The sequence below is a fragment of the Lissotriton helveticus genome, chromosome 3_2, assembly GCF_964261635.1.
Source record: "Lissotriton helveticus chromosome 3_2, aLisHel1.1, whole genome shotgun sequence".
Lineage (NCBI taxonomy): Eukaryota > Metazoa > Chordata > Amphibia > Caudata > Salamandridae > Lissotriton > Lissotriton helveticus.
Window position 1 is genome coordinate 149,414,883 of NC_136062.1, and position 17,785 is coordinate 149,432,667.

Genomic DNA, 17,785 nt, shown 5'->3' on the forward strand with positions numbered 1-17,785 from the left:
CTAACTGTCGGCTCCATTACTCCTCTACCTTGGACAGATCACTACCTAATTTCCCTTAACTGGTCCACGGGGAAAGCCATGCCGCCCCCCCCCAGACTTCACGGAAGATGAGAAATTGGTCGAGACTTTCACTAGAGTCGTGGTCTTGCCTTCTTTCTATTTCCAAACCTGTCCTCTCCAAAAATCCTGAACAGGACAGCAGAATCTTTAACAAATGGCTAGAGAACTCCATTGAAACCATCCTCCCCGTAAGAAAAACGATGCTAAAAAGAGCCCGAGAAACCGCCCCCTGGTACTCGGAGAAACTCAGGGAACTGAAACGACAGTGCAGAAAAACGGAAAGAAAATGGCGCCTGGGATACGCCTCCACTGACAAAGAAAGATATAGAGAAAACATCAGAGCCTATAAAACAGAAATATACTCTGCCCAAGCTAATTACTATACTGAGATGATCATGGCAGCCCGTTCCAAACCTAAAGAAATATACCAGGTAGTTAAAACCCTCTCCAATATCCCCCCACCAACAATCACAACCCACGATCCCATCTCCCACTGCAATGAATTGGCTAATTTCTTTTTCCAAAAAATAAACAAAATATACTCATCATTTGCAGCCCCCAACCCAGAGGATGTTATACCACAACCCACAAACGCTATAGAACACCACGCGCAAGTTCATATGAATGAACTTCCATTATTAGACCTGGAAGCCCTCAAATCTCTCGCACTTCAGGTAAAATCTGGCTCCCCCCTTGACCCAGTACCCCCTAAAATGATGAACATGGCCAACCAGACCATCTTTCCCATTCTCTTGGACATTCTCAACTGCTCTATATCAACAGGAGTGATCCCCCCCGCCTGGAAACAGGCAATGGTGAGAGCATTGTTAAAAAAACCCAGCCTCAACCCCTCAGACCCTAATAACTATCGCCCAATTTCCCTGCTATCATGGGCAAGTAAAATTTTGGAGAAGTACATCAACCCCCATCTTACCAAATACCTTGAGGAGAACCTTCTATTGGACGCCACCCAAACTGGGTTTCGCCCCAAACACGGCACAGAAACGGCTCTGTTAGCCGTCACGGAAGAAGCTAGGAGGATCTTGGATCGAGGGGGGTCAGTGGTAGTGGTCCTCCTCGATCTAAGCGCAGCGTTCGACACAGTATGCCACAAAACTCTGTTGTCCCGACTGCTCGATCTTGGCATCTCAGGAAACGCCCTCGACTGGCTGAGCTCTTTTCTCAGCAAAAGAACCTTCCAGGTCTTCGACGGCGACTCGTATTCTAAGAGCCAACCCCTAAACTGCTGCGTGCCCCAGGGCTCCTCACTGAGCCCCACGCTGTTTAATGTGTACATGAGGCCGCTGGCTGAGGTCGTCTGAAAATACGGTATCAAAATCATATCGTATGCGGACGACACTCAGCTGGTGGTCTCTCTGGCACAGAAAAACAGCGAGCTCCCCCAATCCATCCTGGCAGCCTGCATGGAGGATGTCAGAAGTTGGATGACAATGTCATCCTTAAAACTCAACGGCGATAAGACCGAGATAATGATCCTCGGCCCTCCCCCCTCCATCACCCATGACCAACTATGGCCCGCAAGTTTAGACCCACCGCCAACTCCGAAGGAAGACATCAAAAGCCTAGGAGTATGGCTAGATAAGAAGCTCACCTTCAACACTCAGGCAACAAAAACAGCGGCAACCTGCTTTGGGATCATCCGAATGCTGAAAAAAATCCTGCCGATACTACCCTTTGAAGCCAAGCAGGTGGTCATACAGGGCCTTGTACAATCCAGGCTAGACTTCAACAACGCTCTATATCTAGGAGCCCCTGAGTATGTGCTGGAGAAACTGCAACAAACACAGAACTGTGCTGCCCGCACCCTTCTCCAGATCCCGCGCAGACAGTCAGTCAAGGCAGGGATCAGATCTCTGCATTGGCTCCCTGTCAGACAGAGAATAAAATTCAAAACACTCTGCCTATCGCACCAAGCATTCCACAGAGCGAGCCCCGAAATCAATCACTTACTTCTCTCCCCCTACCATCCCGGTAAAACCCTTCGTTCCACTAATGCATTTCTCGCTGCAGTTCCAAGAATCAAAAGGGCTAGAGCAGGAGGCAGGTCTTTTTCGCTCAACGCTGCCAAGCTCTGGAACTCTCTGCCACTTTCATTAAGATCTAACCCTACCCTCCCGCTTTTCCGCCAAGAACTGAAAACATTCTTATTTAAAAATTAAACTCCTTTTCCTATCCTCCCATCTCCTCTTCCCTTCCCTCTGAACTCCTTTTCCTCTACTAGCGCTTGGACGCCTTCGGGCAGCAGTCGCGCTTTATAAAACTCCTTCACTTCACTTCACACTACTGTTGCACTGACTGGAGTGGGAATAGTAAATTTTACCCATCCACTATCCAACACTTTCCGTACTGTTGAACTGACTAGAGTGAAATTAGTACATTTTACCCCTCTGCAATCCAACACTTTCCCTACTGTTACACTGACTGGAGTGTGAATAGTACATTTTACCCCTCCGGAATCCAACACTTTCCCTACTGTTACACTGACTGGAGTGGGAATAGTAATTTTTACCCCTCTGCAATCCAACACTTTCCCTACTGTTGCAGTGACTGGAGTGGGAATAGTACATTTTACCCATCCACTATCCAACACTTTCCCTACAGTTTCAATGACTGATGTAAAATTAGTACAATTTACCCCGCTACAATCCAACACTTTCCCTACTTTTACACTGATTGGAGTGCGAATAGTAAATTTTACCCCTCCGGAATCCAACACTTTCCCTACTGTTACACTGACTGGAGTGGGAATAGTAAATTTTATCCCTCTGCAATCCAAAACTTTCCCTACTGTTGCACTAACTGGAGTGGGAATAGTACATTTTATCCATCCGCTATCCAGCACTTTCCCTAGTGTTGCAATTACTGGAGTAGAAAAAGTACATTTTACCCATCCTGAGTATAACACTTTACCTACTTTTGTATATATTGTTGTAGGAACAGTATTTATATTAATTCTACAATTTTATAGTCTAGTTTATATTGTTTGAATGTATAGTATTATATTTTTGTTTATTTTAATGTTTTTAATATGTAATATATTTGTAGTACATTTAAAAAAATAATTTCAGTTTAAAAATAAAATGGTTTGTTTTTTGAATATTTTATGTTATTCGAGATACATTTATATCCCAGGTACTCCGCTTCTATTACGCATATATCCTTTGAACAAAACACGGATACGGACCCAAATTTGGTGCAAAATTAATGTATTTCTTGCACGAGGTCACCATGACGCGTTTCAGTCCTTCCCACGGGCCTTGATCATATGACACAGTATGGCATTGCACATTGGTTTGAATAGAGAAAGTTTAAGACGTAATCATTGGTACTGAAAGCATACAAAACCAGTCTGTATTGGAGACAGACTTTCCAAGAACTTCGAGTCTTTTTTCTTTTGTTTGCTCGTCACAACTGGCTTGACTCGGTTCTATATGTACAGAAATAACTAATTTAAGAGCGACAATACAATCTTAAAATAAATTTCAGTTGGCAACCATGTCAAATAATTTAGATGCATATAATTCTCTACAAATGATCACAAGTGCAAAGAAGCTTTTTAAATGGTGCAAAATTGTGCAAAAAAGTGCAAAGGTGAAATAAAATTAGTTTAACAATTTTCATCAAATGGTAATACCACCGAAGAGATTTTTCTGGTATTACAGCGCCTTAAGTATCTGTATAAATACATAGATCACTGCTGTTTTTGTTCGTGAGCGCTGGGAAAGGTGTTGATTACTGGAGCCGCAGTAATACTGTACTTAGGCAAGATATGCTTAACATTGCAATTAGTGTGAGTCTAAGACATTGTAAAGATCCATATTTCAGGAATTAAAGGTTATGAGTTAGAGCCTGATAGGATATCGGTTTAAATACCAAGGGTCGTAATGGAATAGCATGTGGAATAATACCATTCTAGGTTCCTATATTGGTGGTGCAAATAAAATGTTCCCTCTTAACTTTCATGGACAGGCCCTGATCCCTACACACATAAATAGCTGAATGCATATTTAATAAATATTAAATAAGCAATGTAATTCAATCCATAATAGATAAAATATGCTTAAATATTCATATATGCAACAAATAAATGTATGTAAAAAGCTCATTAGAAAATCCATAAATAGTCAATAAATATAGTTATAAAATCCACAATTTCATAAAATCTCATAAATATTGCTCTAAAAAGTGATCTAAAATTCCTATTAAAGAAGTCACAGTATGGGTTTAGTCAGGCAACATGGAAACCAATCTACAGACATGTAAAAAGATCCTCTGTTACATTTAATCCGAAAGGCTGTTTTGTGTTTAATTCTAAAATGTATCTGGTTTCAAGTTGGCGTAATTTTTCCTCTCTATTTCCGCCCCTTCTACTAGCAGGAATTGAGTCAATTGTTGCTTTCAAAACGTTTTTTTAATCAATTATTAAAAGCAGACCAACTCAACGCGTTTCAGGATAACAATCCCTTGTTCACGAGTACTGTGGTATGTGTTTCCGGATATTTAAATCATCATGTGAACACAACAGAGGAAAGTAACATGAATTATTTGAGCTAGTATCATGAATGTTTAGAAATAATCTTTCCATAAAAATGTAAATATCTTAGTCCAATTTAATGTGGATTTTATTGGTTAAACACATTTTTGATTAATTGCTTGTCACTATTCAAGATGAAAATAACTTTGAAAAGTGCAGTCTTTTTTCACTTGTGGTTGTGATCACATGATGATTTAAATATCCGGAAACACATACCACGGTACTCGTGAACAAGGGATTGTTATCCTGAAACGCGTCGAGTTGGTCTGCTTCTAATAATAAATTAAAAAATCGTTTTTAAAGCAACGTAGTTTCCGTGGTTGCTTTCTCTGCAAAGGAGGAGAGAAGGCGTCGTGGTGTGTGTGTGTATATATATATATATATATATATATATATATATATATATATATATAAATTAGATTATTACATTTATAAAATGTGTTTATAATATAAATTACAATTATTAGTTCAATATTATTTGGTATTAGATACATGCAAATAAATATATATTGATATGTGTGTTTTACTATTTGAAAATAATTATAATTGTTATATGTTTTAAAAAACTATTACATATATTTTATTTTGTTACATTAGTTATTTAATGTTTAACCCTTAGCTATAAATATCATTTAAAAAATATATTTTATACAACGATATTAGTGACAGCGATATTTTTTCTATATTTTGTAATATACATGATAAGTATAGCATAACGATATTTTTGATATTGATATTTTTTGTATGCAGATATTTTGGGAGTCGATATTTTGTCTGTGAACCGTAATCGCTCTGTCAGCTGACTAACACCATGGGGTCCTTTCTGTGATATTTTAGTTAGCTTGGCTTGGTCTCTGATGAGTTGAAATGCAGATCATGTTGCATATTACATTATTTTGCCGTTCTTGCCTTTATGCACTACCTCCAAAAGGCTATGGCTCTTTGGTTTCTGTCTCTTTCTCCTCTTCAGGGATGGTTCCTTTTTGTCCGGCAGAAGGGGCTACCCCTACTGTGTAGTTCAGAGGGACCTGATTTTGTGCTTCGGCCATACAGAGGCTAGCTACAGACCTACATAGTTTCTGTACAATCAAAAGGAGTGAAAGAGTTGTGTTGAAACAGGGAGTGGGGAGGGCAACACCAAAATTGTTGTGACACCCTCAACAGTGTTGGTCCGCCAAAGGCATGTCTCCCGTTGGCGTACTTAGCCACTGACAGTTACATCATTAGGTCTTTTCCTCTGTCAGGAGGGATTTTCTCTTGAATCTGAGGCCATATGGGATCCATCATCTGAGGAAAAAAAGTTTAAAAATACCTGCTACATATAGAAAGGACGTATTTTATTAAGAAGATCAAAGGTAGTGATATGATTAAAAACAATGTGGGATATTAGGTGTCTCTCACATCTATCTCTGGAAGAACCAGATCACCATATTTCAGCCAACATTGCGCCGTATGGGTTGATGGCTTTCGTCAGGACCGAAAGGTTGTTTTATAGGATCCCATTCATGAAGTCAAATTAAATCAAATCAAATGGGACACTTTCCTTCCAACTGTTGAAGATTTCTTCTTTTTAGGTCATATGGGATATCACCTCCATTCACTGCATAATCAATGCCTGTGTCTTCAAGATCGTTTGCTTTTTCACTCTTCAAGTTATGCTTACTCACTCTTCTATTATAATGGTAGCGATCTTTTGTTTTTTCTGTGATTTCAGCATCTAGGGATAGCTAGTATTGCTAAATTGATTTCTTATAGCTAGTTGTGACATGTGAACACCATCTTCTTTCCTTGACTGGCTTACTGCAGAGTCATGTATTGTGCAGTAGGGTCTGGCTGGTGCTAGTTTCCTGCATGGTGGTCTTCTCCATTCTGCTTGGTATAATTCTAATGTACCTGTGAGAAATTGGGTTGTTGGTTGAGGGGAGTGGTAGCCCTTCTCAAGCAGCAACGAAAATCCTTGTCAGAGTTAACTGCAAAAAGCCACTAAATTAGCCTATGCTTAACTCTCTGGTAGGCAAGGTTAACTTAGAGGCAATATAAAGAAATACATTTAATAAATAGTTTAACACCATGTGGCAGGTAAAAGACTTCAGACTTTTAGCAGGTCCTCATCATTGTCAAATATTTTATTATATAATTAGGTTTCTGAGGTACACGGTAAGAAGTCAGTTTTAGCACTTCCTACTGATAACTTTATCTTTTCTACATTCTTTTTTTACAGACGTATCCTGGGTTCAGCCTGCCGCCACCCTCAGAAAAGATTAGGCGACAGGTAAGTTTTCTGACCTTACATTCCTTTTACTTCTTCTTTACCCCCTCCTGTATATTATATGTCAATCTATTTCCTGTCATTGTCGTGACGTTATACCTAGTAGCCTCTTTTCTATCTTGGAGGGGGGTTCTCTACTGGGTACCACAAATGTATATTATTGCTGGTAATCAAATGTTAAACAGATTTTCAACCAGAATCTGGCAACCAAATGAAATAATCTAAATTAATTTCAAAGGATGAAAACAAAACCATCAACAATCACTTTGAACTGTGAAGTGTTCCTCTCTTGGCATCCTGTTGTGTTTTATTCAAGAACACACTAAGCTCTTGGTTTGGATTAGAAGCTCAGCATAACCTGGCCGTCCCCACCCCAAACTTTCCAGTCCTGCTGCCTCTCACAGACCTGAGAAATCCACGCTCCTCCTGGAACATGGCAGGGTGAAGCATCTAGCTAGCGGGTCTCACAGCCCTTGAGGCGAGTCTCTGCTTCATCCTGTTCTTTCGGTTGCCAGGGGCTGTTCACTTATTCTCGCTGGCTTCTCTTGTTGTGTGGGGGCTTCCCCACGAACCGTGTCCGTTTCGGCTTTATCCGGCCTCCCGGTGCTGGGTGTTCACTCTTCCTTCTCCTTCGTGCCTCAAGTCATAAGTCCCTCTTCTCTTTCCCCTCCCCTTATTTGTATGTCCTGTGCCTGACCTTGCCCTTTCTCTGTGTTTGTTTCCTGTCTCTTAGGATCCTGAAAAATTAAAAGTCCATCTTCTTTTTTTCTTTTGCAGGCACAATGGTGGGAGTGGACTGACAGTGTACTTCAGGTAGGTCCTCCTCCCGTTCCCCTGTACCCCCTCAACCTGACACACCAAATGACAAAAATCCAATCAGTAGAACAGGAGATATGCAATTAAAAAAATGTATGATAAGTATAGTGCCTAAAAGCACAAAGCGCCAATCGTGGTTATCTGGTCGTGTATGAACAAGTGAAAGTTACAAGTTAAGGCTGACTGCAATGGAGTGCGGGCCGAATAAAGAGACAAAATTAGTCCTTCTGCAAAAGTTACCTTTCAAGTTTAGCGTGACGAGTTCTGTTCGCAATAGATGAGGCTGCAAAGAGCTTAGAGAATGTCAAGAAAGGTCATCCCTGTGGCATGAAGAGCAGGCCAGACATTGTGGATGGTCGTCATTGTAGCGTGAAAATCCTGTTTGGCATCATGGACGATTGTTGATGGAGATTCGCTTTTGTAGTTACTGCGGGCTGTTGATACTGTAGCGCGAAGTGAAGATCTCCCTTTGCTGTTTGTCGCTTGCAGTCACTGAAGCATTCCTTTTTTTAAAGATTCGGGGCTTAGGCAGTGTCGTCCAGCCATGTTTTTACAACAGCTATCGGAAAATTAGCATATAGTGTGAAGAATAGCTAATTTTTTAAAGATGGTGCTTCAAATTAGGAAATGTACAAGCACTGAGTTGTAATTCTAGCATCCTGCATAAAATGAACTGTGTTTTATTGTAATATTGCTGTAAATATTACGAAATGCATTGTTTTAATGTGCTTTTATGTCTGTCTTAAAAAGCAGCCAAATAAAGATTTCCTTGACACTGAAGCATGAAGAGCCGGGTTCATGGAGCTTCGCATTAGCGTTTTTTGCATGCAGCAAGATCTTGGCATGAACGGTTCATTTGTGGTTGTGAAGAACCCTAAACTTCAGGATTTCTTCTTTTCTTCCGGGAGGAGCTCAACTGACAGCACACACGAAGGGTCCAGGATCTGGGAGGCTCCTCTTGAAGATAAGGAACTCATTCCATCTGAGGCCAGCAGGCCTCAGGCAGGTCTAGTCAGGCCCAGTGCAGCAGGTTAGTTGGGCAGTTCCAGGGAGACCTCTGGAGCTTGTTGTGTCAGCTCAGAACAGGAGGCCAGCTAACTAGCCCTTGGAGTTACTCAGGCAGCCAGGTATGAAGAGTGCAGGTCCAGTGTTCATTCACAGACAAGAAGGGAAGGTGTCGTGCAGCAGGACATTCCTTCTGTAGTATTCACTAGTCCATGAATGTACTGAAAAGTGAGTCCAAGGGTCCCCATCTTATACCTGGTGCCCACTCTGAAGTGAGAGAAATTCTGGAGTCTTCCCCCTACAGAAATGTCTAGAATGTCCTGTTACAGTCTGTCTGCAGGCACAATAGGGTAGCCTGATGTCCTTTGTATGTGAGCTGAGGCGGTGTCTTTGAAGTGCAAATAAGACACGTGTAAGCTCTTCCCTCTCATCAAGTCAGGGTGGCTCATCCTGCCAATACCCTTTAATGTGTGGCTGTCTGGAAGGAATACACAAAGGCCAACTGTCACCTAGTCATTTGACCCAAGAAGGAGGCTACAGGCACAAAAGTGTGAGGACAAGAAAATGCCAACTTTCTAAAAGTTGCAATTTCAGAAGGACTTAAAAGTTGACTGTACAATTAAGGAGAGAATTAAATTACAATTCCTCGGACACCACTCATGACATTCCTACCTGCTCCCACACAAACACAATTAGGTAACTCATTGTTATCGTATGGGAGAGGTAGGGCCTGCAACAGTGAAAAACTAATTTGAGAGTTTTTCATTACCAGGAAATGTCCAACATTATAAATACAATAGACCCTGGCCTATGAGATATTTAGGGCCTACGCTAGGGGTGTCTTATATGTAATAAAAAGGAAGGTTTAGGCATGACAGAGGGTTCATTGCGCCATGTTAAAAATGCAGTTCAAATTTGCACACACAGGCTACAGTGGCAGGCCTGAGACATGTTTTTAAAGGGCTACTTAGATGGGTGGAGCAGTAAGTGCTGCAGGCCCACTATTTACATTTAATTTACAGGCCCTGGGTACATGCAGTACCACTGTACTACACCCAATTGGTACATTTATTTACACAAGCTCTTTAGTACTGGTTAGCAGTGGTAAAGTGGACAGAGTCATAAAAGGCAAAAAAAGGTTAAAAAACAGGAGGGTTAATGCAAAATCTTTGGGGGTGACCCTACAGAGAGGGCCAAGTCTAACAGTATTGTTTTGTTTTGACATCTAATCCATGTGTCTTGTGGTCTCTCTGGATTCTATTCTGCTCAGGACAATACTCCGTACCACTAAAGGTCTATCAAGAGTGGGTAAAAACGGGAGGATCTTCCGAAGGACTCTAAGCAGATATAGATAGGTGCTCACTGTTTTGTTCACCTGGGAGTCCAACTGTAAGTTGCTGTCCAACATCACTCCCAGATTACGTACTGTATTGGCGGGCACAGAAGAATTATTGTCCAGATCTGGCCAAAAGTCTGCTGAAAGGGGGCGCTGAATTTTACCTGATGTACAGCACATAACTTTAATTTTTCCCCATTGAATTGCACGGAGTTCTCTTTCAGCCAGGCTGCTGTTCTATGCAGGCAATTGTGAAATTTTTCCAGGGAGACTTTATTGTCACCATCAACCGCGAAGATAAGCTGAGTGTCATCCGCATAGTTGATGACATCAATGCCAAATGATTTTATTAAACTGATGAGTGGGCGGAGGTAAACGTTAAACAAGATTGGGCTGATGGCCGAGCCCTGGGGCACCCCCTGTTTAACATCCCTGAACTGAGAAGTAAACGGCGATAGCGTCACTGCCTGCTGTCTGTTAGAATGATAGGGGTGCAGCCAGTCTCTTGCCCCCCAACAACACCCAGTTTTTCCAGCGTCTTAATCAGGATCTGATGATTGACCATATTAAACGCGGCTGCCATGTCAAGCAGCACCAAAAAGGCTGCCTGACCACTGTCAGCCCGCATTCTTAGGTCATCCAAAACCCAACCAAGGCAGTCTCAGTCCCGTGTGCAGGGCGAAACCCAAATTGGGCTTCGTCCAGCAGCTCATTATCCTTGATGTATCTTGAAAGAGATTTTGTCACTACCCTCTCCAGAATCTTAATTGGATATGGCATCAAGGAAATTGGTCTATAGTTAGCGGGGTATTAGGGGTCCAGAGATGCCTTTTTTAGCAATGGGGAAACAACTACCTCTTTCCAGCAGTCCGGAACTACAGCGTTGCTTAAAGATTGACAGCAAATGTGATAAAGGTGCGGAAAAAGTTTGCTGCCAAAAAGTTTCCAGAACTTGTGGTCCAAGGGAGAACCTGAGGAAATACTAGCAGCAATTGCATTAAATTCCTCTTGTGAGGGAGTTCGAAAATGATCCAGAACTGTTGCGTGTTCCCTCTCAATTATGCCACAGTTTGCTAAAATATCATTACCAGTATGCTGGCATGTATCATCATTTTCCGAAGGTTTAAGACCATTTAAGATTTTACTAATTTTCTCCTCGAAGAATAGTGCCAGACCATTTCCTGTGATGCTGGGATGTTAGACTTAGCACATTCTGGATTGGCCAGGCCTTTCACTAGGCCAAAAAGAGTTTGAGTCTTATTGGTCGAGTGCAGAATAGTCTCCTGCAAATATTTGGCTTTGGCCTTGCCTATCAGCTCCTTGTAAGTGTGAAGTAGGTTTTTTAAGACTGCTTTATCTGACTCCAGATAATTCCTCCTCCACTTCCTTTCCGCTTGTTTACAACTAGTCTTCATTGAACTCAGTTCTTCGTTGTACCAGGGAGCAGAAGGTTTATTACGGCTTTTGACCTTCCTTAAAGGCGCTAACTGGTCCAACGAACTGATGATCTGATGGCATAAGTCCAAATAGTTCACTTCCACCGAGTCATGCAGGAATTAGCTGTCATCAACAAGCGGGGGGAGGTCCTTTAGTTTAGATATTTTGGATCATTCCCTCCTTGTATGAGTAGAAGTCATACCACCATCGTATTGTTGAAGATGATCAACTTTTGGGTGAAGGAGATTAGAAAGTGGTCTGTCTGGCATTGAGGAAGTATTTCCTTTACAACTAGATTATTTTAGTCAGCAAAATAAGGTCAAGCACATGGCCCTTCTGGTGGGTAGGATGTAGTACCAGCTGTTGTAAATTTACATTCTTACAGGCCTAGCAGAGTTCCTTAACGGCTGTATCTAGACTGCCATTCTCCCAAAGGTTAAAATCTCAGAGGATCAGTAGCTTAGAGTGGGAGTTTGTATATGGCGTCAATCCATTCTTGATAAGCGTTGGCAGCGCTCCCTGGTTGTCTGTAACACATTAAACCCTAAGTGAGACCCCTAGTGACTCAATTCCCCGGGATGTTCACTGTACAGAGTGGGGTAATATTCCAAATATCTTTATATATATATATATATATAGCCTACTCCTCCCCCTCTTCCATCCGGCCTGGGCTTATGGTGAGTTTTGTAACCAAGAGGACATGCTAAGCCCAGCTCCACTTCACTATCTACTCCTGTCCAAGTTTCAGTAAGAAACAGGACATCGAGGTCATAATCATTCAATAAAAGGGAGATCTCCACATGATGTTTATTCAAGGATCTAACATTGATCAGTCCACAGTTAAGAGTTAGGTAATTATGTATCTAACCGCGCGCTTGCATCACCTCCATTAAATAGGGAGAGTGCAGGTTTAACAACTAGAATGCTACCCAAAATGACGTCGCCCCGGTGACGCGCTGTGACAGACGAGTACATCAGCACATCAAGGGAGCGTGAACAAAAGTGACTGTGTAACAGCAAAAGAAGGTAGAGAGTGCAAAGATAGCAGTATTATTGTTAAAAGAAAACGTATCTTAAAAACAAGCATACTGTAAAAACACACGATGTCCACTCAGAGTTAGCAGCCTAAAATGCCCAATCATTCTAGGACTATCAAACTGAACGCACTGCAGTAATTATGTATCTGACCGGGCGCTTGCATCACCTCCATTAAATAGGGAGAGTGCAGGTTTAACAACTAGAACGCTACCCAAGATAGCGTCGCCCGGTGACTCGCTCTGACAGACGAGTACACCAACACATCAAGGGAGCGTGAACGAAAGTGACTGTGTAGCAGCAAAAGAAGGTAAAGAGTGCAAAGACAGCAGTAATATTGTTAAAAGAAAACGTATCTGAAAAACAAGCCCAATGTAAAAACACATGATGTCCCCTGAGAGACTATCGAACTGAACGCGCTGCGGTAATTATGTGTGTGTGTGTATATATATATATATATATATATATATATATGTGTGTAACCACAATTCACCCTTCGCAGAGCGATTAGGACGAACTCACGTGCATCAATGATTTTACTCTTTTTTTATTTAGATTTTTAGCCTCAGATGGAGTCTTTGGCAAAGCAAAAGCAAACACAGATCAACGCGTTTCGGGAGTCCTCTCCCTCTCCCTTGCTCACGAAGGGAACCGAGAGAAGGAATATATATATATATAGGTAGTTATAGTTAGGACCTACTTTCCATAGGAAATCCACAACATTCTTTTTGGAATAACTTTGGCGTCGGTTGACCAATCTTCGCGAATTTCTCCAGGAAAATGGCCTGCTCGGTTCCGCTCCTTCCCTGAAAGTTTGGGGGTGATTCGTCAAGTGGGGCCGAGAAAAAAAGGAGGGTCCCAAAACGTGTTTTCCCCATGCAATTTTCCATAGGGACCTTTAGCCAGGGCTACACCAAATTTGGCAGAGAGGTAGAATTCGATTCGCAGATTGTGCTTTTTGTTAAATGGTGTAAATCCGTACAGTAGTTCCTTAGAAAATTACAAGTAAAATCATAGCGATATCTAGAGACGGAGTACATCACGCATACGGAAATCCATACAATTACGAGCACGAGCTGCATGCTGATTGGCTGTCAACTGTGCGTGAACACTCCAAACCAGGAAGTGTTGGCAGCCATCTTGTTCGTGTCTAGAAGCGACTCACAAGAAAACAGTAAAACAAAGTTGCGAAATAAGGAAAGGGGGCAGGGTAGAAACATCCTGACCCTCTAGGCTTGCTCAGGGGGTCGTACATGGATCTTTAGGCTCAATTTTTATTTATTTTTTAAATAAAAAATTGGGGGGGTACACGTATGGTATACGTACGCGGTGGAAAAGGGAAATAAAAAATAGAAGTCCGTTTTATTCATTAGGTCCCGGAGGGGCCAATTTCGGGGGCAATTTTTTTTCATAGTGGGGGGCTTGTAAGGTGCTCCGAGCACCGGGGAACGTCACCCCTCTGTGGTTTTATTTTGAAGTATGCGGGGGGGGTTACGATCCTCTTCCCCTCAATCTCGGGGACCGTCTCCCCGACGAGGCTTTTTTTAAAAAAAAAATTTTTTTTTTAAAGTGTGTTTTCAGCTCTCCCTCTCTCTCTCCCCGTACACGTTGCGGGGACCGCCACCTTCCTGGGGCAGCAAGATGTAAAATGACCTTCCAGCCCCGGGTACCTGCACTCCCCGGGGTTTTTTAATGTTGGGAGTGGGTCGCGCTGCCCCCCTCCTGGAACCCTTGGTGGCCGTGGGGTCCACTATCTCCCAGGGTCGGTTCTTGCAGTGTCTTGGGGTGCGTACTTCCGGGACACTGCTGTTTGGTTTGGTAGGGCGGTGCCGTCGCCGCTTTCACTTTACCACAGGAAACCGCTTTCCTATTTGAAGAAGAGAGCAAGTTAATCTGTTCTCTCTTTCAAGAAAGCAGATTGTTTTTCGAAAGAGAGAGCTGCATATAAGGTATTGTCTCTGATAAAGCAATGCAGGCTCACCAAGGACGCGGGGAGCCGTGGGCAATCGTGGGGCCATTGGGGCTAAAAAAAATTTTTTTAAAAAGATCTTTTTAAGAACTAACTTTACTGGTCAAAAAAAGAGCTATATTTCTATGATAGTATGTAAAACTTTCCGGTTTTTTTTTGTGCACCAGTTGTACTCTCTACGCATGCGCAGCCTTGTTTCCAAGCACACGTTTCTTTTCTTTTTCTTCAAGTTCGCCAAGCAAACTTCTTCTCATTTCAGTTATTAAATTTGCCACTTTCTTTTCCCGGGTCGTGTGTGTCATCTGCTACTATATTTTTGTAATATATTAATAAACATATTGTATCTATATTTATTTAAATAGTAGTGTTGAGCTGCCAAACATTGATTACATACTCCGTCCAGCGCCATTTTAGTAGTTTTGTAATGGCTGTTTCCCCCCAGGACACTGCAGCAACCGAGTCTGGGCGTGGCCGACTCCAGGGCACCAGGCGGAGGGCACGCAGCCCCTCTCATACAATATAGAAGTGTTCGTGGGGTTATTGTTTCCGTTGTTTAAGGGGCGTCATTGAGGCACACACACTTAATTTTGTAGGGGGGTAGGCATTACATGGCGAAATGTCGCAAGAGGTTTGTAAATGTGGTACACATTGTTTCGTATTAGTTTGATTTCTTTACCATGTTGTAGTGTATCCAGAGAAAATATAACTCAGTACTTTTCAATCCTAGAACATCTTACTATAGTACTTCAACATTTTAAATATTATTTTTATTGTGAATCGTCACCCCCACAAAGAAAAAGTAGTATGTACTTTTTTTAAGTAAGTTTTATTAAAAGATAACTGTAAACGAAACTTAATGATAACTATATAATAAAGAACTAGAAAAATAACTTTAAAAAAAACAATAGTATAAACAAATTGTGAAGTTGACTTCAAAAGACGTACGATTGGTAATCTGCAAAACAAAAACGAAAATTAGAGTTTAGAATTATGTAGATGTGACTAAATGAGCTGAAGCATTACAACTCAAGGTAACACTACGATTTTACGTGTGCAGTGTGCCTGGTACATTTCACTTCTGTTATAGTGCCGCGTTCAAGTGGTGTCTATATGGAAGTGCCTACTGTGTCACTGACACAAAAGTTGCACACGGGATTGTAAATATGGCGACTTATTTCTAATGCATTGTAATGAAGGCACTGTATATCTAGGCCTCTGTGCTTACCATTGTATAAACACTGTGGCCAGGGGAATTCAAAACTTGAAGACTTCTTTGCTTTTACATGTGAAAGCAGACAGCATTTTCTATAACTTTAAAAGAGAAAGAGAAATTATGTCACAGAGAGTGAGAGAGAGAAAGAGAGAGAAAACAACATTAAAATTATCTTGCAGAGTCTGGAGTTGAAATTTTTTCTTGAAAAGTTAGACGTAGATTTACAAGCTGCTTGCGTCACTTTTCCCATGTTAACAGTGATACAAAAGTGGCATAATAAGCTTGTAGATCTGTTTGTCAGGCTGTTGTAACCTATGTGTTGTCACTGCTCGGAGCTAATTTAACCTTTTAGACAGTGAAGCTGGTGCACACTACCCACTCACTCCTTTCACAGATAATTTGATGTTTGTTTCGGAAACAAAATTGTTTGTCACCTAGTGCCATTGGCGTGATTGAAACATGGTGCTCTACGTGTGGAAGAACCCTTCACTGTAATCAAGAGAGTTAATCATTTCAATTCAGATAAGGTTGTATACAGCAGAGTGGAGATAGCAGCGTCCACATCTTTAAAAAGAAAGAGAAATGATATGAGAGAGTAAGAAAGAGAAAGGGAAAAAAGGATATTAAAACGTGGGAGAGACACACACGACAGGGAAGGGGTACGTGAAGCCTGAGGCGTAACCAGTCAAAAATAACGGGGGGGGGAGGGGCTAGAAAAAATTTGGTATAGGGGCATTAGTTCAAGCAAAAAGAAGATTGGAGCTGCAGGGGCTGTAAGGGCGGGGGATTATCAAAGCCTCATTAACAAGCAAAATGTCTTTAAAAGACCTGTCACGTACTCGGGTGCGAGTGTGTGTGGGCCCAGGAAGCTATGTCATCCTTGCTGAAGCCCCGTTAGCCCAATGTTTTTTTTGCCCTTGCTGCATACTACATATTCTCTCCTTTGACAGATAACTTGTCGTTCTTTAAGAAACAAGCTTGTTTGCTCACCTTGTGCTATTGCCGTTGTCCATGTTACATAATCCATCCGGAAGCTGCACATCTAAAAGATATTAAAAGAAAGATGTTATGATTGGTAATTCTTGCTATATTAATTTAGAGTTAGATAATATCGCGCTTTTATAGACGTTTGATTGTCGGATTTCTACGAACTGTTTGCATTGTGAATATATTTCAGACATTTCAGCGATTATAAAAATGTTACTGCTATTGGGGGAAAAAATTAAACATATAAATTAATACATTATGTAGCAGTGTGTTCGTCTAAAATACTAAGTCGCATTTTTGTATGTAGTCAGCTACAACCCTTTGACTCCTTGCGATGCATACTCAAGTCTCACTGCTCACCTTTTCGTGGAAAAGACACCTTCTTCATGAGGTCGTTCCGATCTCCAACAAAGAAGTCTCATATATGGTGCCGAGTCTTGATATATCTATGGCTAATGATATATTCGTGCTCCCATCATCATCATCGCAGGTTCTTCACCCGCTCAGTGCTTCGGGCACCACTAACTCAGTGACCAAATGGGCCACGCATGTGGTAGTGGGCCCCTTGTACGGTGCTTTGCGAACAACTCTAAAATGGCGTAGAACACGTGCGCTCCGTCTTTTTTATACATAGGGTCACGTGTGTAGTGACGGTTGTGCTGGATGGGTGTGGTGTGGGTGTATAGCAGCCATGAGGGAGGGTGTGTCAATCTGACAACTAGACCTGCAAATAAGAAATCACTACAATGGAAATCTGGGCTTTGTACTGTAGTTGTGTTTTTCTGGTAGCGTAAGCACAGTAGGCTGTACTAACGTGTTCAGTCTCGATTCATTTACCACCTCCCCCAGGGGCTTTTAAATGTTGGGAGAGGGGTCAATAATTGTGTTGACTTTTCTTCTTTAGTGTGCAGTGCTATATTGTTTTATAAAATGTATAAGTCTTCAAACTATCTTTACTCTTACGATGTACGTGCGATATTTCCGTAATTGATTTTAAAAGTAATAAACGCTTTTTTACATTTAAAAAAAACTATTTTTATGATTATTCCAGATAATGTTTCCTCTTAATATGTACATTAAATACATAAATATATGTTTTTGAA

General features: G+C 41.5%; 1 long non-coding RNA gene across 1 annotated transcript in view; it reads left to right on the top strand.

Moving 5' to 3' along the window:
* LOC144826243 (uncharacterized) overlaps positions 1 to 17,785 on the top strand; it is a 214,080-nt gene that overhangs the window by 26,943 nt on the left and 169,352 nt on the right. Inside the window, exons 2-3 of the long non-coding RNA XR_013609728.1 lie at positions 6,837 to 6,887; positions 7,662 to 7,697. This is a non-coding gene — a long non-coding RNA (uncharacterized LOC144826243). The remainder of the gene's footprint in view (positions 1 to 6,836; positions 6,888 to 7,661; positions 7,698 to 17,785) is intronic.